General features: G+C 37.9%; 2 protein-coding genes and 1 non-coding gene across 6 annotated transcripts in view; all 3 read left to right on the forward strand.

Moving 5' to 3' along the window:
* Window positions 1-24,503, forward strand: part of LOC134812703 (rho GTPase-activating protein 20-like) — an 81,922-nt gene that overhangs the window by 21,444 nt on the left and 35,975 nt on the right. The gene's annotated exons all lie outside the window — the stretch shown is intronic.
* Window positions 2,641-2,713, forward strand: Trnar-ccu (transfer RNA arginine (anticodon CCU)). The gene has a single exon. It is a non-coding gene; the product is annotated as a tRNA-Arg (tRNA).
* LOC134812705 (POU domain, class 2, transcription factor 2-like) overlaps window positions 2,826-24,503 on the forward strand; it is a 1,142,226-nt gene continuing 1,120,548 nt past the window's right edge. Inside the window, exon 1 of the mRNA XM_063820233.1 lies at window positions 2,826-2,871. The gene's annotated coding sequence lies outside the window, so the exon portion shown is untranslated. The remainder of the gene's footprint in view (window positions 2,872-24,503) is intronic.

The following is a 24,503-nucleotide window of genomic DNA, read 5'->3' on the forward strand; positions in this document are numbered from 1 at the left end:
TTTTATTGAGAACACACTGAAATCTCATAACACTTTTATATAAAACAAATTTGTTTAATATTTAATTAATTAAATTCAAACAATCAATAATTCAGCTCATGTCGTTACATTCAATAATCAACGGTTAAATTTAGTGCTTCTTATTAATTATCAAATAAACATCGGCAGTTGCGTAACGAAGGGCCCCGCTGACCCTGCTGTGCGGGGGGGGGGGGGGGGGGGGGGGGGGGGGGGGGGGGGGCGCCGTCTTAGGGGCGGGGGCCAAATCATCATTTGAATGTGGGACAATTTCGAAAAACTTAACTAAAGTACTAGTAAAACTGCACGTTTTGCTCTAGAAACACACTTTTTGAGAGATTTTACCGGCGTATCCTCTAAAATCACCTAATTTGTTCAATTTTAGGGAGGGGTGCCAAAAGGGGAGGGGGCGCCAACAGGGGGGGCCGGGGGGGGCGCTTTTTCAGCGGGGGCGCCAACAGGCAAAGTTACGCCACTGGTCATCGGCCAAAATTAAATGTTAACCACTGTGATCCATGTGAAAGAAACGGTGAATGAGATTTTGCCCACAAACAAGTACATATCAAAAGATTTACATACGGGTATCGGCCTTACAAAATGACAGGCCTCACAAAATGACAGCCCACATAGACCATGCTGTAGCTTAGGTTCCCTATACATTGAACCCTATTCCTTTCACTGTATGAAAGAAAAAGCATTAATTAACACTTCCCAAGGAATGATAATGACATAGAATCTATATTTCTTGTAACATAAATATGGACGTTTTTGCTGTTCAGTCATTGCCCCGCCTAACTGTTACCCAGAATGGAGACCAAAGTTTAGAATTTAACCCCAGAAAACCAGGTACTACCATGACTTATGTCAATCAAAGACTACTCTGGTCAAATAAAAAAACTGATTTAGTGACTTTGGTAGAAGAAATGACAAAAAAATGACCTAGCCTCACAAAATGACAGTGTTATGCCTCACAAAATGACAGTTTTATTTTATGATACAAAGATGGCATATTTATATTGGATGCCCCTTGCCTAATTATTGGTATTCTTAAACCCAGTAAGCTTATGATGAGCCTAAATGTGTTTGTTTGATCATCAATTTTGATCAAAATGCCTCACAAAATGACACCGAAAAGCCTTACAAAATGACAATGTTTCAGATTGAATTACTTTCATCATCTAAAATGGATCAGAAACAGTCAATACAAGAAGGAGTTAAAAATAATCATAATCTGACAGTTAACAATCAAGTAGCATTAAAAAAGTGCAGTTCTGATATCAAAACTTTGATTTCAAACTCTTTGATTTCAAACTCTGATTTCAAAACTCAACGAAATAAAGCTTCTATTTTGTGAAAGCAGAGAGTAATAACAACTCCTAAAACATGTCAAACGTTAACTAAACACTGAAAAATGATCTATCCAGTCATAGAAAATATCAAATATAACCAAATACTGTGTTCAAGTATGAAAACAAAAAATGATTTTTACGCCTCACAAAATGACATTTTTAAAGTTTTTTCAAAGTATAAAAAATGTTCCTTTTTTAATATATTCTGGTAAAAACAGAACTGGTATAATATAAACAACATATATATCTAACAGTAAGACACGTGAAAGAATAATGAAACTTTTTCCCAAATCGGATTTGAAGTGATGCCGTTTTGGGTTGTCATTTTGTAAGGCACTATCTCACGCAAAATTGCCCAACTTTTTTTAATCATCCTTTTTCCTGTAAAAGCTATTCTAATCTTCAATCTATTATATTTATCTAACTGTCCTCGGTGAAATCAAATTTCTATAGGCTGCTGTTAAAAAATGACAGCCGTGACGAAATTGTCATTTTGTAAGGCATGTTTTTTTGGAAGATTTCAAAGATGACAATTTTTATCGCAAAATTTACGGTTTTTCAATCAAATCAACCCCCGGGAAGAAAAATATACCTTACCTTTGATACCTTTGATCTGCTTCGTCGAAACTCGACAGGCCATCAGAGTTGCTGACCACCCCAGAGAGAAGATGCCTCTCGATCGTTACGCCAGTCCAGTATAGAATTGGAGTTCGGTGATGTGAAGCCCCGGATTGGCAATTTATCCGGCAAGGAAAGCATGAATGCCGTCATATGATGCTTGAAGCCATCATGTTTGGAGACTGCACGTATGTGCGAAGGTATACAGTTCCAGAGTCTGGGACCCATTACACCAAATGATGTTTCATATAGAGTCTGGTGAGCAGCTGAGCTTTTTGTACGGACAGCTGGAACCTTAGCAAGGGTACCCAATCGTGGATTTACTGTGAACTGTACTTCAAGGTCGTTGGATGTGAAACCATGTAGGATTTTCCACATGTGCATGACAATGTAACGTTCTCTGCGCCTCTGAAGTGACATGAGGGACAGGGTTTTTAGGCGATCCCAATAATGGAGATGCTGTAAACCATGGATCTTTGAAGTGAAAGTTCTTTGTACACTTTCAAGCTCCTGAATTTCATACACTTTCGCCGGATTCCACAGAGGAGAGCAATACTCTAAGTGGCTACGGACTAGTGACTTGTATAGTGTTAACATAACACCAGTATTGCGAGAGTGGAAGACACTGAATACCCATGCTGCCATCTTAGTATAAGCCTCCGTGGCCTAATGGCTAAGGCATCGGCCTCCTAAGCCGGGGATTGTGGGTTCGAGTCCCGCCGGAGGTTCACTTTAGATCCCGGGTTCAATTCCCGGCCAAGCCCCCAAGAAAGAAAAAAATAAAAAAGAGAAAAGATAGAAAAAATAAAAAAAAGAAAAAAAAGAAAAGAAAAACAGAAAGAGTTTTAAACTATTTTCACAACTACAATTAAATACATTCATTGAGGTATGAGATATGATAGACGAGCGTAAGTGTTGACGTGCAAAGGACTGCTGTGAGTGTACTTGAAGATTACTCATCCTCCTCCTTCTCATCAAAACTATTCTCATCAAAACTACTATCTGGACTGAAGGTATTGCGTTTACAGTGTTTATTGTGCTTCTGAACATTGAACTCTTGATAATATAACTATGTCAAATAATCAGAGCTCAGACATTAGTCTCCACTTTTGTGAGCGCCCTTTAGAACATTTGAACTTTTCATTCCAGTCTGAAAAATCAGAGAACTGTAACAATTGTCTGTCAAAAGACATCAAGATTGACTTTTTAGAAAAAAAGTTGTCTTTATTGAATGAAATTATCAGAACTAGTGATCTCATTGCTCAGTACAATGATAGTCTCATATCAGATCAAACTCAAATACAAGAACAGAGTTTTAAGTGTGAAAATTTGCTGCCGAACTTATCAGAGGAGATTGAATGTGAGATCATAACCATTACCCCTCAGTCACACGTTGTTATCAATCAAGTAGAAGCGTTTGATGTAGATGACATTGTTGTGGAAGATGTTGTATCGGACAGTTTGTTTGTTGACAACGATGTCGTGGACAAGGTTGTTCCACAGGAGGTTGTTGGAAACGAGATTGTTATCAGTGAGATTGTTGTTAACGAGGTTATGGCAGACGAGGATGATGTGTCTGATCTCCCTGTATCTACTGCTACTGGTGAATCACGGATCAACACCCCTAAGCCCAGAGACAAATATCCAAACTTGGTCCCTGCCCGGCCCCTGTCTACGATCCTATAACACCGGGGCCAATGAATATATCTGTAACTTGTTCCCCATCACCAGTGAAACCAGTTACCCTACTAGATGATGGTCCATTCTCTAAATTTTCACTTGATCTATTAATGGAAGAACTTGAGTTCAGTCACGGTTTTAAAAACAGGAAATCGGTTTATTTTGGTGACTTTCCCTATGAGTATTCAGGTGCAACACATGACCCAAAAAGTGTACACAATGATTCCTACCTTGCTAAACTCAGCTCCTACATTAATGTGATATTACCCAATTTCAGACACAATAGTATTCTCGTCAATCTATATGAAACTGGAGCAGAGTTCATGCCAGCTCATAGCGATTCTGAATCATGTATTGTAGAACACTCTGATATTGTAACCATTTCACTTGGTGCGACGAGAACACTGCAAATTAGATCAAACGGCAGCAATGAAGTTGTGGGCTCTGTGCAGCTTCAGCATGGAGATGTCTTCATCATGTCCAAATTGTCTCAGGCTGACTTTCAACATGAGATACTGCCAGACGAAATGTGTGATGAACCCCGGATCAGCATCACCCTAAGACTGATGAAGCCCCCTAGGATCACTCAGTCAACTGAGTTTGGTCTGCGTTCACCGCCCCCACCCATCCCTCATTCAGGACACAAACTGACAGACTCTTCTTCACCTGCACTCTCAGTTTGCAAACAGCCAGCCAAAGCTTCACAAAAGTCTGTCCTATTCATAAGCAGCTCTATGTTCAGGTTTCTTGATGCGGACAAGTTATCATCGTCCACTGTTAGTGCTAGTAAACTGTTTTATCCTGGGGCTGATGCCAAAGTAATGTTAAATAAACTAAAAACTGACCTACACTCCGTTCCATCCCCATCTATTATTTATATTATGACAGGAACTAATAATGTGAACACAGTCTATTTTGGCTCAAAGTCACTGAAGGATGCAGCGGGTGACATTAGTAATCTCTTAAATTATCTCAAGTCAGTGTATCCGAATGCAACAATTAATGTTCTCAATATTCTTCCCAGGAGTACAAAAGGCCGCAATGATGTTGTGGCAGAGCTGAATAAGGTTATTAAGGATATGTGTAGCAAAGATTCTTGTTTTAATTACATTAGCACCCATAATTTATTTAACTATAATAGAAGTGGATTCAGGAAAGAATTTTATTTTGCCAGACCATCTGCAAAAATATCTGATAACTGTCACCTCAATACAAGCGGTGTTATTCGACTTGCTAAATTTCTGAAGTATTGGGCCCATAAGCAAGTTTGAATTTTCAGAAAGATTGTTAACATTTATTTCATCTAGATTCTAGATAAGGGATAATTACACATTGTTCCTCATGTTTATTGAAGTTTTAGAAAGTTTTGTTATTATCTCATACAAATTTGCCAGTTCTGCAATTTATCTTATTCTGACAAGTTTATAGCAGCATAAATTGGAAAAATTTTCATGCTCTCACAGCAGTTCTTGCATTAACCCGTGCATTAGTAAAATCACAGTTTCATACCATGCCAAAAAGCTTGCAGTGGGACATTGCAACATGCAGGGAGGACTAACAGGTATGCCAAAATGTCTTGAAATCCAAGATCTAATCTGGAAAGAGAAATTAGATGTTTTATGCCTGAATGAAACAAATCTTAAGTCGGATATTGACTCAGCCAGTCTAAACCTACCCAAGAATTTTACTTTTATCCGCAAAGACCGTCCTAACGACAATGGTCATGGGGGATGTGGCATTCTCATCAGTGAGCACATAAAGTTTAAAATGATTCAACTAAACTTAGTTTTGCAATATGACCAAATCGAGGCTATTTGGATCCATCTTACAGATTGCAATATTTTCATCTGCTGTTTCTACAGATCTGAGTTGTTTAGTCCTCTTGACAAATTTTTAGATTATATGACAGACTGCATGATGAGTATAGGAAGTAAGAATGTTATTTGGCTGGGTGATGTAAATGTAGACCAAAACAACATCAGCAGTATGAACTATAAGAAATTAGACATTACAATGAAAATGTTTGGAATGGTACAGGTAGTTCAGGATATTACCCGCATTGCTAAACTAGGAAACAGAATCACAAAGACCACAATCGATGTTGTCATAACAAACACTTACTCCAAGTTTCTTGACTGCAAAGTCCTTGATGATTGTATAGGAGATCATCAGGTCGTAAAGTTCATTGTCGATTTCAATGTGCATAAGGCCTCAAAATTCAAGAAGTTACTAATAAGAGATCACAGCAAAATGAATGTTACTGCTCTTAAAGAATTTTTGGAAACCTGTGATTATAGACCAATAATAGATTCAACTAGTCTGAATGATGCAGTTGATGGTTTAAACGAACATATTGATCACTACTATGATCACTTCTGTCCAATTAAACAAATTAAGTGCCATAGTGATTACATCCATAAGCCATCTCCAGAATTTTTAGAAAGTAAGAAATTGAAAGGGAAACTTTACCGTAAATTTTTAACACACAACAAGAACAGACGTATACATCCAAATGGTCTTATACACTGTAATAAATGTGACTCATTATGGATGGCATATAAACGGCAGAGAAACTATTCAACCTATTTGTCTAGAATTAATAGGAAGACTAACTTAGCAACAGAACTGAAAGCCAAGAGTGCCATGAATGATCTAAAGGGTGTATGGAAAACGATAAAGACAGCATCAAATCTGCCTGTTAAAGCTAACAATATCAATAACAATCTTGATGCTGAAACCACCAATAAATATTTTGCTGAAATAGGTCCAAAGATCCAAGCAGAAGTGCAGCTGGAAAATGAAAATGAATTTCTATCTTATCTACAAAATGAGCAGATTGACAACGAGACCAGCTTGAATAGCTTTACTGAAATAACTGAGTCCAATATCTTAGACTATGTGGCAAGTATCCCTTGTAGCAAATCCACTAATGATCATTATATACCATTGAGAGTGTTTAGACAAATTTTACCTGCATTTATTGCTCCATTAACACATCTTGTAAATTTGAGTTTATCCAGTGGCATCATGCCAAACAGCTGCAAGGTTGCAAAAGTCACCCCAATCCATAAGGATGGTGATACTGAGAATCCTAGTAATTATCGACCAATCTCAATTTTACCGATTCTTGGAAAGTACATCGAATTTTGTGTGAACTCCCAACTGACTCAATATCTTGATGAAAAGGGAATACTTTCAGAGCATCAATATGGTTTCCGTAAAGATCACTCTACAACTTATCTCATGTTAGATCTGTTTGATCGTATATTTACTGCTAAGAACAGTGCCAAGCATCCTGCAATTATCTTCCTGGACATCAGAAAGGCATTTGATACTGTTAACCATGATATTCTCATTCAAAAGCTGAAGCATTATGGAATAAAAGATACTGCATTGAGCTGGTTTAGGAGCTTCCTCACAGATAGATTACAGCAAACTAGAGTTGGGAGTAGGATAAGCAGTTTACATTCATTGAACTCTGGAGTGCCTCAAGGAAGTATATTAGGACCAATTCTATTCAGCATTTTTATCAATGACCTGCCTAATGCATGCCTATTTTCTAAACCTTATCTATTTGCTGATGACGGTGCATTATATTTTGACAATATATCTAGAGGAAACTATGGTAACATCAAACAAGAGTTGAAATTAGTTATCAGATGGCTTCAGGCTAATAAACTATCCCTGAATAATGAAAAAACAAAACTAATGATCCTTGACTCTAAGCCTAACCTTGATGCCATCCTTGTTGAAATTTGTGATGACCTTACTTTGGTAATCTGTGAAACTAAATCCCATAAGTACCTTGGACTTATAGTTGACAGCAGATTGACATTTAATGAACATATTGATAACATTAAGAAAAAGATATCCAAAAGAATTGGTGCTATGTATAGATCAAAAAAACTTCTCCCTCTTAAGTTCAGGAAGATGTTTGCTAATGCACTTATGTTGCCACATTTTGACTACTTAGACACCATCTGGTCAAGAACATATAAAAAACGACTAGGAGAGTTAGATATCATGTACAAAAAGGTTGCTAAAATAGCCCTAGATGTAAACATCAGAGAGAGGTCGGTTAATGTATACAAAAATATGGGATGGCTTCCTCTCCATTTGAGACGACAGGTTCATCTTAGCTCATATATGTACCGTATAATCAATGAAACATGTCCAAAGCATTTTATCGGGAAATTATCGTATATTTCTGGTGGATCACGTGAGGCAGAAAACTGCAATCTTTATACTCCTAAATCAAGATCTCACAAGGAGTTTAACTATCTAGGAACTAAGGCCTGGAACATATTACCAAAGTCCCTTAGAGAGTGTGACGACGTTAAGAAATTTTCTAAGTTATACAAAGAAACTCTTATGAATATGTTGCTAACTGATGAGAATTACCAAGGGGATAACTCTTACGATAAATTCATGATCCCACCCAACACTAGCCAATGTATCTAGGCAGTTATGTTATTTCGGTTAAGTTATCTCAGTACATAAGTGAATCCAATCTATCCCCTGCAATCAAAGTATTTCCATGCCTATTAAGCTATTACAGGAAATTAGGAACATCAGTGGAAAGGTGCACTGTCAATCATTATTGCTCCATACCTCCAGTCCTCCTGTTATGTGCAATTCTCACTGTATGCTCCTCATTTGTATCAATTATATTGATGCTACATTGTTATTGAATATGAAATAATTTTCAACCGTATTAATTTATTAACTTATTGTAAATAGCAAGTTTGACAAAGGGATTACGTTTATTTTACCCGGAGTTCGTTTAAGTTTAGTATTGTAAATAGTTAATTTGACGAAGGGAATACGTCTATTTTACCCTGAGTTATGTTTTAGTTCAATCTTGACACAATTTTAAAATTATAATTTAATTATTTTATATATATGTATTGGGGTGGCCTGCTAACAGAACCATGATCTGCCTTGATTCATCCTTCAGCACAGAGAAAAGCTCCTTTTTTTATACATTATGATTACAGAGGATCTGATATTTAGATATATATTGCTGTGCTGTAAAAATTGACTTTATTTATTTATTTATTTATTTATTTATCTTCCTCGCTTTATCACAACTAGGTCGTATGTGTGATGTCCAGGACGTATCACTGGATACTGTTATACCGAGATCACGGAGCTGATCCACAGGACTGAGTATAGTACCAGTTGATGTTCTGTATTGGAACTGTTCATGGACAAAAGGAAGCTCATAGAGAGGATTACGTTTGTTGGCAAGATGGCATATGTACTCAAACTTATCCTCATGTAGTGCCATGTTGTTTCTTGATGACCACTCAGTGACTTTGTCAAGATCAGACTGAAGCTCAGTAACATTATGTGAATCACTGATGGATCTGCAAATTCTTGTGTCGTCAGCGAAACATCTTAACGTTGAATGCAACACGCAGCTAGCAATGTCATTAATGAATATTAAAAACAGTATGGGACCTAAAACTGTTCCTTGGGGGACACCACTCATAATAAGAGCAATGATAGACATGTGACCATCTACAACAACTTGTTGAGTTCTATTTGTAAGAAATGACTCGATCCAGATGATGATTTTGGGATGAAAACCATATAGCTGCAGTTTTTTGATAAGAAGTTGATGATCTACTTTATCAAAGGCCTTGGCATAATCCAAGTATATAGCGTCCATGTCGTCACCATTTGATAACGCCTCGATGATGTCATCAAAATGATGAAGCAGCTGAGTGAGACAACTTTTCCCTGATCGGAAGCCATGCTGTTTGCTATTGAGAAGGTTGTTTTCTTCAAGGTGGGCCACCATCTGTTTTCGTAGAACTCGCTCATAGATCTTAATGACATGAGAAGTTAACGACACAGGTCTGTAGTTTCCCGCAATAGCACGACTGCCTTTCTTGTGAAGTGGAGCAATGTTTGATGTCTTGTAGAACTTCGGCACTGTGCCTGTAGACATAGAATGCTGCCAAATCATGTGGAAGTTGTAGTCTCCTAAGAGGCATGTCTCATATGATTCATGTCCAGATATATAATCAGCCATATTCTCTAAACATGCTTTGAAACTGGCCATTGGGGCATCAGGAGGACGATAAAGGACACATATGATCATTTTTGCTGTTTCACATTTACAAAGTAATGCTTGACAGATCTTATCATCAAATGTCTGAGAGCTGGTGATGGGGAGGCTTTCGTGAGAATAAAGGAGGACCCCACCACCTACCCTAGTACTTCGATCACATCTAGAGATATTATAATGTTCAATATCTAACTGTGAATCGTGGATATAAGGTTTCAACCATGTTTCAGTAAGGGCAATAAATGGAACAGAAATATGTTTAGATTTCTGCTCTACTTTATTCCGGATGTATGGGATTTTCCATCTGGTTGAGCTGCGAGCACTAGGGTTAATGGATTGCACATTCAGCAAGAGTGCTGATGAAATCGAGCCCATTGAGGAACTGGTGTTGGATTCAGATGCTGCAGGGCTGGAGGCAGATGTGGAAAAGTTGGAGTGTGAGTCATCTGGCTTACAGTTGGAAACGGATGCGGGAACATTTGAGCATGAGGCGTCTGGTTCGCAGTTGGGAAGAAGCTGCTGAATTTCGACTCTTGACCTGCTATTTGATTCTTCAGGGAAATTATTTCCGACTGAAAGTTTGCCTGCATCACTTTGAGTAGGTTCTGTATCTCTAAAAAAGAGGTTGAATGTTGAGAGTTGCCGGTCGTTTTTTCCGAAGGCTCGTTGGCAGCAGAAGTACTCTCAGTGCGCCTGTAAGATCCCCGATCTGGACGGCTCTCACCACCTGGATGTTTGCCGTCCTTCTTCCGAGTATCTTTATCTTTGGAGGGTTTCACACGCTTAGTCTAGTTCCCACCAGATGAACTAGAGTGCATTGTTCTTTAAAACACTGCTTGTGTTGAACCGAGTTTTTGCAGTGCTTTGGGTGGTAGAGCTGACACTCTGAACCTAAACTACATCCCCCATTAGAATCAGTGCCGAAACGTGTAAACTTTTTATATACCTGTTGAACTACCTATCTGGATAATAAAACATGAAAAAAAATCATTTTTGTGCATTTCAGAGCCATCTCCTTTTTTGTGTCATTTTGTAAGGCCGATACCCGTATATTAAACAATTAACCAATTTTTAACTATTTCCAGTCGCATATTGCACATAGTTTACAGTACAAACTGGACGCCATGTGTTTACTTGAACGGTAGATTAAGTGAATATCAATGCAATGCAATCATTTTACAAATGGCAGACGCCGGGTTGGTGTCAAAATGAAAATTCAGATTAGGAAAACAAATTTTAGGAAAACAAATTTAAATTTTGGTATTTATTAATAACAATCAAAACATATCATATCATAAAAATAAAGCTGCGCGTTGGTTGACTGCCTCAGTAAGGTGAATAATATAAGCTCGATGGTGCCCTGCGCATTTACAGAACCTCATGCGGCGATCACATGATCATGAGGACCTGTGAGCGCCAAATTTAATTTAAAGTTTTTAGAAATCATACATCACTACGAGTTACTCATGCTTTTTTAATTTTTATAGGAGTGTAGATTGTCAGGTATTTCATTCATTCATACTTAGTCGGTTTAAAGCTGTTATATTTATGTTTAGAACTCACTATTGTTTAAACTATGAAAGCAGAACGGAGGTAATGGACAATATACCGACAACAATACCAAGGACCCGAGTGCCACAATGACTTTTCCGGATCCGTTTTTACCGAGGGCTTATCCACCAGTTACTCATGCTGCATGTATAGTCTGATAATATTTATTTGTTTTATTCTATAACAAGCATTCTGTAAATTGGAGTGTCGTATTTATTATAAAAGAGCCAGCCAACCTCCGCATTATAATCTTTTGTGTGCCAAGTTCGTTTATAAAATCTTATCATATAATAAAATTGATCCAATAATCTTAGATGAACGGTATATATATCATAGCTCATCGTTATTAAAATCCGAATGGATGAATTAATCAAGTAATGTTCCCTTTCAACACAACTAAACAACAAACAAATGCTTGCTCACCAGTGGTGACGCAATCGTAGGGGCATGCAGTTATTTCGGATAACTCTCACCCCGACGACAGCGTCGAAAAATAATCAAATTATGCATTTGCGCCATACTGGACACATTTTATATTTAATATTCTACAATTTGTAGAAATTAGTGTTATCTACTGCAGTAAGCTTAACTGGCGAGCAAGCATCGTCCCACTCGGCCGGGACGAAAATACTGAGTCCAATCACAGAAAGTTAACCATAAACTAATGATAAATATAAGAGCACGGACATCGACAAAAATCACACACTCCAGACGACGGGGGAAGAGAGGAAAGAAAGCTGCTGGGCTCAACAAATTTTGATAATTGTAAACAAATTTGTTCTTGTGCCCTATAATAATTTGGTATTGAGGTATGACCCTGTACTGTGCGTGATGGTGAAAGTGAAAGTGAATGTGAATCTATAATGCGAACGAAGTGAGTTGTGGCCAAAAGATTCTTCAATTTTAAAATAAACAAGTCAAAGGACTTTGTTTTAAAACACAAGCTCATTCGTATCGAAGTTTAATTCTGTCCATTCTAATTCTTCGTACCTGGACTGTATCTTGAGTAGCTCACTTTTCAGTGTTACTTTAACTAAGTTTGTTGACTTAGTAAAGCTTATCAAACTGTCAATTTTTCGACAGTCGTTCCACATTTTTGTTGATTGATAAATGAAAGAGGAGGATGGGTTCGGGGTGATGAACTGGTCTGAACGTCTTTGTGATGGTGATCTGTGGAGTAAAGATAGGAGTGAGATTGGAGATTCTAATCTGACAATTTTGAACAGTTCTAATAGACATGTGTATTTGTACAGGTTGTGGACGGTAAGAAGGCCGTTCTTGTTAAACAACGGCTTTGTATGCTCTTTTTCAAAGAATTCCCTTCCTAGGATTTGTTCATCTATACAACGTGTTCTGGCACATGTTCTAAACTTATCTATATATGCTTCAAGGTCACCAAATAGTATTCTGATACATTTTTTCTGAGTGATGAAGATAGGTTGAAGCATATTGTTACTCGACCCACCCCATACCGATATTCCAAATCTTAGGTGAGACTCAAATAACGTGTGGTACAATTCTTTATGGTGTTTTTTCGGGATAACATGTCGTATTCTACTGAGTCTTCCGATCTCACATCTAAGTTTCGAGTTGAGGGCTCTTATTTGAACATCCCATTTTAGCTTTTCGTCAATAATAACACCTAAAAACTTGGTCTCTTTAACTTGCTTTATTACCGTATTATTCAGAGTTAGTATGTATTCTGATTCGTTATCTGCCTCATTATCAGTAGCTGTACGTGACGGCTTGAAGTGAATGTAGCAGCATTTCTTTATATTTATATGTAATAGGTTGCATTTCATGTACTGGTGTAACAAACGGAGAATTTCGTTTGCTCTTTCATACAGTTTTTTTCTACATTCATCTACTACAAATATGTAGTCAATCATGTGGCTTCATTCAATTAATTAATCAATAGTCAAGGGTTAAAGCTTGTGCTTCTTATTAAATATCCAAAAAAGCTGTTTGTTGTGAAAACTGGCCACAGGCCTAAATATTACATATCAATCAATTACAATGGGTGTGTGGCCTAGCTTTGGCTGCACACCTATGACTGCGCTGTTGCTGGTGGACAGCTGCGCAGTTTTTGTTGTGCAGTAGTGTTGCAAGAGAATAAAACCAACTTATTATGTACTAAATGGAATCAAGAATATTATTGACTATATTTGATAACGATGGATTGTAAATTTCGATCAATTTATATTTTTCGGTCTCCAATTATTGAACTGCGGAAGCTGGTTGCCTCAACAATGTTGACTATGCATGGTATGACTGAATTGTAAACACGTGATAATTGAACGAAAAATAAATGATGAACATGATTCAAAAACTGTAAACCACCAAATGAATTATCGCTTAAATTTAAATAAGTATTTAAACAAAAACCATCATGTGCCGTTAAGCAGCAGGGCGCGGCTCATCTGGGCCACAGCAAATCGGCGAAAATGGGTTCGAAAAAAAAAGTTCGAAAAAGCCACTATATTGGCACTACTATTGGCACTCGAGTCCTTGATCTTTCCGATGGTTCACTGGGGCTTTTGAGCTACCGTCCTTCAGCTTCTGTAAACTGAAATTACTACCAATCCAAGTTGAGGCAATCAGCCGACGCGCGGCTTTTATGGTTATATATTATATGATATGTTTAATCTGTAATAAAGATCAAAATTCAAATTTGTTTCTCTAAAAAATTTGTTTCTCTAATTCATTATTGTTACCAATATTAAAAACTATCCAAAATATCTGAGAAAGTATTCTCTAGCCAAAGGGCTCAATATATAAATCTAAATCTTCAATATTGTCTGGTTTATATCGCAACTTGGGCCCTCTGTCCCCCCCCCCTTATTGAAATAACTGTTGTCTTTAATACCTCAAAGCGCAAGCGCTTTCTAAGATATGTAACTGAGTCTGAATAACGCTGACCCGTTGGAGATTCCATCTTTTGTGCAAGCTTTTTAATCAAGCGTTGCGCTTCGACTAGCTCCCATGCCTCCTGTTGTGGAGAAAACTAAAGGTGTAAAGGTAGCTTTTTCCACTTCTAGGACCCTTGCATTATATGCTCTTTTCTTCTCAGTGTCGTGAGCCAAATACATCATAGGAATTGGTTTAGCTGCGTTGGTCGAAGCAGGAGCGTGAAACACTCTTACATCAAAAAATGCTCTTTCCAACGCATTCCAAACTGATCTTGCTGATATATCTAGTCGGGCTTGATCTCCAGTTACTGTACCTCGTGGTAACTGCATGCCGCTGACTGGAAGAAGAGGGGGCTCTGTCTGAACGTCTTTGCATTTGACTGTCCGCATGATATTAGCTATTGTATCTCGAAGTGAGTTATGCCTCAAGGTCACATAACCCCCAAGCTGTTTGTTTCAAATCCTGATAACCATGATAACCAATTACAATTTGTTATCAACTTACTGGGCCGCGCTCAGCCTGTCATTCCGCCAAATCTTTAATGAACATAATAGCCTGGGGTCCTCAGGTAATTATCAACTAATCAATATAATAAATGTAAAGCATTAAAGGCATGAGGAAAATAAAAAATATATCACACTATGCATAATTGACTTCTTTATTTTAGGAATAAAGCATTTTATGATTTAAAAACACGTAGGGCCTGTCGTGATATCATGGATCGCTTAGGTTCCACCAGGATCTGGTAGTCCTCATAATTCTGCGGCCTCTATGTGTCGTCATCTCGCACAACTCCGAAAAACCGTTGTGAGTTTGGCATGTGAAAATTTGCAGCCTTCCAGACATCGATTGGGTTAACGAGTTGTCGTACGTCACCTCAAGATCGGGTGACAGGGGGCTGAACAGGCCAGAACCCAATTGATTGGGTCTGAGGTCACGTGGTTATGAGCCTGAGGTCACGTGACTATGACGTCACCAGAGCTCGTTCTCCGTTTCCCGCTCTTTGGACCAGGTGAGCTTGCATGCTTGTGAAAGTGGGTGTAAGTACAGCTGTACTGTAGTTACATCCAATTACCCCTAATAGAACGAAGATTTATTTTCTGACAGAAAGCTAGAAATTTACCAAAATATCGACGTTGTTCAAAATTTATTTTTATGACCACTCCTGACCTAAAATTGCACGAGAAATCGATTAAACTTGGTTTCAGAACTCAACAATGCTTCCTTATGCCTTAAAATCCATTTTTATCGATACAATAAACATTTTGATCCTGTGGATTAATTAGTAACAGGTAACAAATGCACAGAAAAAACCACCGCACTTACATTGCAGTCTTAACGGTTTTTTTTTCATCAGCAATCAAGAGACAGGAACGGCGATTGCTTTAAATCAACGGTTTACGTTATTTTTGTGAATTCGACCCCTGTTTTAACGGTTATCACACTTTGTAATTGAATGTATTGAGGATAGCTTTACTTTTTTCAATGAAACTAATAAATCATAACCATAAGATTCGGAATTTTTCAACCGTTGAAGAATATCGGAATTTTATAAAATGTAAGTTCAATTTTTACAAAAAATCAACGAATCGTATGAAATTCCATCAGCAGTTAGTTGATCTTCGGCTTTTTCGTTTCTGTCTGTGCTCTGCGACAGCAATTTGTTGCCCAGACTTCCTATCCTCCCCTACCACCTTCTTACCACAGGTTGACATAAGAGCCACTTGCCTCTCAACGGCTTGATTGTTGTTGACAAATACCGTTTTGAGAGGCATCCTTATATAGGAGATGATAGTGGCTCTCGTCAGACCACGTAGCAAGGGGGGTAGGGTTACCCGAGCATACTCCTTCTTTGCTGAGGATAATTGTGTAATTTTGTATTTAAATCATGTACTGAGACTGAAGCAACTATAACTTAACTCGAACACATTAGTACGAGTATAATATGTTGAATAAATGATTGATTAAGCTCGTTAACATATGATATAAATTATGCAGAAAAGGTATGTTTGAAAATAATTATTATTACCAACTCCCGTTTTAAACCACCATCCACAAGAATCCTCCTTATAGATGGGGAGCTCGGTGAACTTCCTTGCGGTCATGTTCAAATCTGGCTTGTAAAAAACCCTCACACGTCGGGAGGGTGGCACCTTCTCCTCCCAGTCAAGGATCTTCAGACAATCGGCCACACCCTCCCTCCGCACATCTTGTTCATCATCGGCTGAAATTCATCATTCAATCAAATTTAAAAGATTTCGAATAATATGCTTATTGTTCTAAATTTCATAGCTGCACGATTCTCAAATACATAAACTGATAAAGTGCTACGTAGGGCACAAAATGGAAATCTGATGTATATAATTATACAATATTATATATGTTTTTGTATATTATCATATATAAGTTTCATGAATATTTTAAAGAATACCGGTGTTTTTTATAAAACACCATTTAAAGGCTGTACTATGGTGTTAAATAAATACCTAGTTTAGCCAGAATGACCGATTCAGGGTGCCCGAAATAGCTGTTATGACTGATCCGGGCATAAACAACTTCACGCTCCTTCCGGGTCAGTTGTATCTCAGTGGCGTATTGCAGGTGTTTGAACAGGTGCACAGCACCATGCTCCAAACCAGGCTGTAACTTCACATCCGCATGAACCTGATATCATAATCATTAATGCATCTTTAATCATAGTGATATTGATATTGATAACCAGAAGTAAAGAAAAACAAAGCATTTTTAATAGTAGATATTTAAGTATGAAATAAAGAATTTTAGAAGTTTAGCATATCAATATAATTCCTCCCAAATAAATACTTTAATGTCAAGGTTCTCAATAAAAGAGAGTTAAAGTTCAAATTCAATTACCCTGTAGTACACTTCTATTATGTACCTAGCCAGCACCTCAATCTGGTGTAATACTTCCAGATTATTTTTTCTCGAATAAATTCATAAGTTACTTTATAAAATAAATCATTATATTATTTTAAAAAGTAGTTGTCTTTTCCATTTATATTGTACCAATCGCCGACTCTTTTTCCAATTAGCCTCACCAGCGCAACGTGAATTTTATTAGAAATCGTTAACAACATATTTTACTAAAATAGATCTGCTGGATTTCCGAAGTGCTAGTAACAATCGGGGATCGGATGGCCGGATTTTAAAATTCAAAAAATTCCTAGGTAGTAAGTTTACGAAAATTGAAAAAACAGACACTTTAAAAAGCTGCCCAACTGAAATTGCACAAATTGCAATACAATACAAAGATATCATTGGAAATAACCGTCGCGTCATTCTAACAACTCATTCCTCATTTAACTGCCACCTAACGCAAGGTTTTTATACATATAACTGATAACGCAAGGTTTTTATACATATAACTGATAAGACAATTGCAGCGGTATCATTCACAATTTTTCGATTATCCGTTCAAAGGTTGATAAGTGTGATTAGATTTTATAAAATTCCGATATTCTTCAACGGTTGAAAAATTCCGAATCTTATGGTTATGATTTATTAGTTTCATTGAAAAAAGTAAAGCTATCCTCAATACATTCAATTACAAAGTGTGATAACCGTTAAAACAGGGGTCGAATTCACAAAAATAACGTAAACCGTTGATTTAAAGCAATCGCCGCTCCTGTTTCTTGATTGCTGATGATGATCAGGAACGCATGACGTATAAATATCATCACGACGATTATTGGTCACTCGAAATCGACCCGTTAAGAATGCAATGGTAGTGCGGTGGTTTTTTCTGTGCATTTGTTACCTGTTACTAATTAATCCACAGGATCAAAATGTTTATTGTATCGATAAAAATGGATTTTAAGGCATAAGGAAGCATTGTTGAGTTCTGAAACCAAGTTTAATCGATTTCTCGTGCAATTTTAGGTCAGGAGTGGTCATAAAAATAAATTTTGAACAACGTCGATATTTTGGTAAATTTCTAGCTTTCTGTCATGTGTCAGAAAATAAATCTTCGTTCTATTAGGGGTAATTGGATGTAACTACAGTACAGCTGTACTTACACCCACTTTCACAAGCATGCAAGCTCACCTGGTCCAAAGAGCGGGAAACGGAGAACGAGCTCTGGTGACGTCATAGTCACGTGACCTCAGGCTCATAACCACGTGACCTCAGACCCAATCAATTGGGTTCTGGCCTGTTCAGCCCCCTGTCACCCGATCTTGAGGTGACGTACGACAACTCGTTAACCCAATCGATGTCTGGAAGGCTGCAAATTTTCACATGCCAAACTCACAACGGTTTTTCGGAGTTGTGCGAGATGACGACACATAGAGGCCGCAGAATTATGAGGACTACCAGATCCTGGTGGAACCTAAGCGATCCATGATATCACGACAGGCCCTAAAAAACACGGGAAATTAGTTAAGTATACGTAAGAACTTTACATTTGTCATACGTTGTATGACCCGCCGCGCACGAAGTGCGCGGCTCCCCCTGTATCGTCAGAACGATAAAGGGGGTTCCACATAGTGAAACGACCGTGGGGGTCGCAACATGATACAACTTTACATCATATCAATGAGGATGCATGAACAGTGGCGTAACGTTGCCTGTTGGCGCCCCCCTGCCGAAAAAAGCGCCCCCTGTTGGCGCCCCCTCCCCTTTTGATGCCCGCCCTAAAATTGAACAAATTAGGTGATTTTAGAGCATACGCCGGTAAAATCTCTAAAAAAGTGTGTATCTAGAGCAAAACGCGCAGTTTTGCTAGTACTTTAGTTAAGTTTTCGAAATTGTCCCATATTCAAACGACGATTTGGCGCCCCCCTAAGACGGCGCCCCCCTGCACAGCGGGGTCAGCAGGGCCTTTCGTTACGCCACTGTGCATGAAAACAAAATTTTCATTAATTGTCATAATAATCAAATTAACCATTAAACATATTTATATAACTAAACCATAAACGAAAGCGAAATGTCATAATATAAAAGCAATTAAAGGTATTAAAATACAATTTAATTAAAAAATTTGTTTTACTAAACTGTTAAGTGCATGCAGTGTATTATATGGTGTAAATTGACAAAAATATGCGCGGCGTACCTTGATTATTGATTAACAATGTCAATCCGTCGAGATCGTTGCCAGTTGTCGAGATCGTTACCAGTTGCTTTGCAAAGCAGAAGAACGATCTACAACAATGCGAAGCAAGAATGCTAGTTTGCGCGGCGCGGCGAAGCGGCGAAGTCCACCAAGGCGTACCTTGTACCTAATATTCTAATTTCATTTTAAATATTTACTGGCTTGCATATAATTGTATTAAATAGATTGAAACCAATTCTAGCATCCTTTTTATAATATTTTTTTATAGAAATTCGCTTCGCTCATGAAACAGAATTGTTATAATGTTTGCGTGTTCATGTTTAAATACTTTTAACACTATTACAACACAAATAATTGAAGCTTAAGCCTGAAGATGGCGTTGACGCCAAAAATTTGCTTATACATTTTTGTAGGTTTACAACCTACCAGGACGCGCGCCGAGTTGGAACAGATATTTTACGAGTATCACCCGTTAAATGCATTCCCAACGTCGTGTTTCATTTGTCCTCATCTCTTCCAACCGCAACCGGATATTATTCAAATATCAAGAATTGTAACAACATCAAACACCCAAAATTTAAGCTCGCGCAAAAATAAAATATTTTTACCATTGTTTCGGATTTTTGATTAAAGACATTTTGAAACAATAACTTAGTTTTTATATTATCTTGTGCAACTAATTTTAATAAAATGCAGATTCGCTTCGATTTATGCAACGTTTTTAAAACATTGATCAAAACGAAATCAAATATTGCTTTTATTTAAAAACACAAAACATGGTTCTTCTTGAAAAAAATCAATTTAATCCTTTATAGACTTCTTTAAATGAATTTACAGTCAAAAGAGGTGTATTTCAAGTCTCCAGAGTATAGTCTAGCAAACATTTTTGCGAACCTTGACCTGGGGACCCCGCCAGGCTATTATATTCATGAACATAATACACAGGGGGGGTGGTGAAACCAGGTTTTCGATCAAACGCTGCCATTTGTAGTCAAACGTCGCCAACAGTTGCTCTCGTCCAATGAAATCGCTGCATTTTGCAAGTCCCTATGCATAATTGAATTACATATATTCATATGCGGAGCTTGGCTTACATAATGCAGCGATTTCATTGGACGAGAGCAACTGTTGGCGACGTTTGACTACACATGGCAGCGTTTGATCGAAACCCTGGTTTCAGCTCCCCCTGTGTAATTAGAGATTCGGCGACATAATAGAGATTCGGCGGAATGACAGGCTGAGCTCCGCCAAGTAAACAAATATTAAATTCCAAAAGGGTTTCTTTGACATTTTCTTTACTATATTATATATATATACAGAAATCAATTATTATCGTCGAAGCATTTTTAATAACTTCGTAATTTACACATCGAAATATAGTCCATGCTGTCATTAGTGTTTAGTTTCGATAGTTTTTCCCAAGAAACGAGTAATATGCTTGTTTTTCACTTTTATGAGATTTCTATAATTAAATGTAGTCGCTATTGTATTGGTTTATTCATTTTCAAGGGGGTGTTTATCCTTATAGCTAGACATTTGCTATTGTTGAAATTATCTGTATATTGTTCGAAACATTTTCTTCTTCGCAGTCAAGTTCCTATACAGTGTTTCCTTTAAACATTGATCGTGGTTCCTATTTTGTGTCTCAGCTACCATCTAAAGAGTCTTTTAATAGATTCTAGTTCAACCTTCTACCAGTGGCGTAACGAAAGGCCCTGCTGACCCCGCTGTGCAGGGGGGCGCCGTCTTAGGGGGGCGCCAAATCGTCGTTTGAATGTGGGACAATTTCGAAAACTTAACTAAAGTACTAGCAAAACTGCGCGTTTTGCTCTAGATACACACTTTTTTAGAGATTTTACCGGCGTATTCTTTAAAATCACCTAATTTGACCAATTTTAGGGAGGGGCACCAAAAGGGGAGGGGGCGCCAACAGGGGGGCGCTTTTTTCGGCAGGGGGCGCCAACAGGCAACGTTACGCCACTGCCTTCTACATGCACTGACGGAAACACACACTCTGTCCATCAACTTGTCGTTGTATGTGCAATTTTTTCCACAAATAGCACCTGTTTCAGCCTAACTGAACCACCAAATATAATGAACTTAATGTAAAATTGGGCCTTCAGATTCTAGTCTCAGAAGTGCCTTGGGCCTGCCATAAAATTGTCAGTTATGCAGTGGCGTAACGTACCTATGTGCAGTCGCGTTCCTTCAATTTGTCTAATGTCTTTTTTGCTCTCATATTTTGTTGGGAGGATAATACACAAATCGTACATTTATTCTTTAGAGAAGACCTGAAATCTCTTAATATTCTAAAAATGCTGCCTTCGCATGACAGGTGTGGCAAAGGCTGTCGTTAAGCCACTGCAGTTATGACCCTTATGAAAGTTGTATCACTACTGGCTGTACATTATAGTGACTTTGATGTAGGACAGTAATTTCTGACAAGTTGTCAGTTGTCAACTTTTGGCGCCCCTTACATCTTTTTGGTACGCCCCTGGAGTTTTTTAAACTACAACAATTTTTCATATCTACTGAACGATAAGTTGGCTGGGATGTGGTACATTTTGCTGCCAAATCGGATGAATTTTCATAAAAAAGACTCGCAATTCAGGAAAAAGCACCCCTTTCTTCCCCCAGAGAAAAGAAATTTTTTTGAAAGGAACCATTTTAGCTTGTGCTTGTACTGAATTTGGATGACCTGTTTTTCAAACAATGTAGATAATATCTTCTGTAGTCCTTGCAATGTAGCTAACTGACCACATTGTTATGCTGACGGTATTGATGTTTTTTGTTGGAATAATACTGGTGTAGAGAAAAGACAATTTTTTTGTTGAGAAAAGACAATTTTATTATTTATCACCAAATAAACGCTCATTAATTGATAAGATTAGGGCTAAAACTCCATTGGATAAGGCTTTAATACCACTTTAACGCTTTAAAATACTATCTTAAGGCCAATATATTTGATTGCAAGAATGTTGGTTACCATAATTTTAGTTACAAATTTCGCAAATTTTTAGTCTACAACAATTTTGGTCACATTGTTCGATTTTTCGAAACCATTTTCCATTCCATTTATTTGATTTTTCCGTTATTTGGCTAGTTTTTTAGCGATATTTAACGGTTTATTATAACATATAGCAGTGGTTTTAAATTCTAGAAGGGGTCTTCAATGAGTTAAACTAGATGCAGATACTGCCTGATTGGAATAGGAAGTAAGAGAAAGCATAAAAGCAGTGGATTACACGTGTAATAGTCAAAGTAGTTAAGTAGTAGGAATGGTGATGTCATTGTATTAATTATTAACAATGTAAGCTCAATAATATTCATGTCATATATGCTCTACTGAAATTTTGGTCTGCTTTTAAATTAATCGCCGAAAAATGTAGTCTCAATAAATTTGGTTTACAACAATTTTAATCAAAATTTTATTATTTGAAACCTGCTGGATATAAGAGCTTCAGAGGGCATTACATTACATTGCAGGTCAGGAACGACAATTAGTTTTGAGGAAATGCAATTTTAAAGTGGTAAAGGAGCAAGCACATTCCTGTTAAACATGTGTAGTCTACCTGGGCCGTTTATTCCTTTATAACAAAACGATCAAATACAAGAGCATATTACAAATGTTACATACTTCCAATGGTAAGGATCTAGGTTAAAAGTTGTCTGGTACAATCTATTCCATGCTTTAGTGGACAATTAAACATTATCCCCCAGCTTACAGCTCACAAAGTACAAGCCAATTGACCTCTCTAAGTCACTCACACTCACACTCACACTCACACTCACACTCACACTCACACTCACACTCACACTCACACTCACACTCACACTCACACTCACACTCACACTCACACTCACACTCACACTCACACTCACACTCACACTCACACTCACACTCACACTCACACTCACACTCACACTCACACTCACACTCACACTCACACTCACACTCACACTCACACTCACGCTCACACTCACGCTCACGCTCACGCTCACGCTCACACTCACACTCACACTCAAACTCACACACACACTCACACTCACACTCACACATTCACACACTCACACTCACACTCACACTCACACTCACACTCACACTCACACTCACACTCACACTCACACTCACACTCACACTCACACTCACACTCACACTCACACTCACACTCACACACTCATTCTGACATTCTCTAACTCCACTCCCACTCCTTTGTAAAACCCTACTATTTGAGACTCGAGAATACTAACATTGGCTGAAGTGCCAGAATATTTGGCTACTGGCATGCAGCGTACAGCCAACAACCCACATCAGTGTCACATCATCACACTGGAGCAGATACGAAGCAGTAAGTTCGACAGTAACGGTACCCGCCATGTAATACTCCTGATAATCAGTACATTCCCACATGATTCTGTCGGAGATGTGTCACCAAACATCCAATATAGTTAAGATCTTAAATTATTTGATAAGTTAGACGAATGAGAGTGCTCATACAATTGAAAATACGTCAGATAAAAGATTTTGTCGCCACACAAGAGCAAAAACTGACATTTATAAAGATCTTAAATACATTAAAATCTAAATAGCAGAATGTTCTGCGGTCCTGTTGCAATTCTTCTGTCAGAACTAAGGGAGTGCTCAACTCTCTGTTAATTTAATTGGCAACTCAGCAGTGGAGGTTTGACAAACTCAGCATTTTGATATATCGGAATTCAATCCTTTCACTGCCAACTTGCACATATTTTGACACCTTAACATTGACTAATATTGACAGATCCAATATTCAATAAAGCACATTTTTCGAAAAAAATTCCAATTTGAGAATTCCGGTGCTCAGGGGTATTTATTATTGTGATGGTATCCGCATATTAGATTACACCTACCTACACTCTATATTAATATCAGCGCGCTAACTGCTGCACAGTGCAACCTCTCACCTTGTTCCTACATTTTTTGAAACGCCTGTCGTGTGTCCTAATTGGAGGGCAGTCCAATTACAGTTATTCATGTAGGTTTGCGTGTGTGCGTGTTTGCGTGTGTGCGTGTTTGCGTGTGTGTGTGTGTGTGTGTGCGTGCGTGTGTTTGCTTTTCCTTATTACATGTTAATTAAAACAGCTGTATTTCTGCTGCCCATCTGACCTGAACCCCATTATCCTAGCGGATGACAGTAGTTTGTATAATTTGGTACGCTTTCAGCACGGTATTATTATTCTCTCAGTTCGCAGA

Source organism: Bolinopsis microptera, chromosome 3 (genome assembly GCF_026151205.1).
Source record: "Bolinopsis microptera isolate Bmic1 chromosome 3, MBARI_Bmic_1.0, whole genome shotgun sequence".
NCBI classification, from domain to species: domain Eukaryota; kingdom Metazoa; phylum Ctenophora; class Tentaculata; order Lobata; family Bolinopsidae; genus Bolinopsis; species Bolinopsis microptera.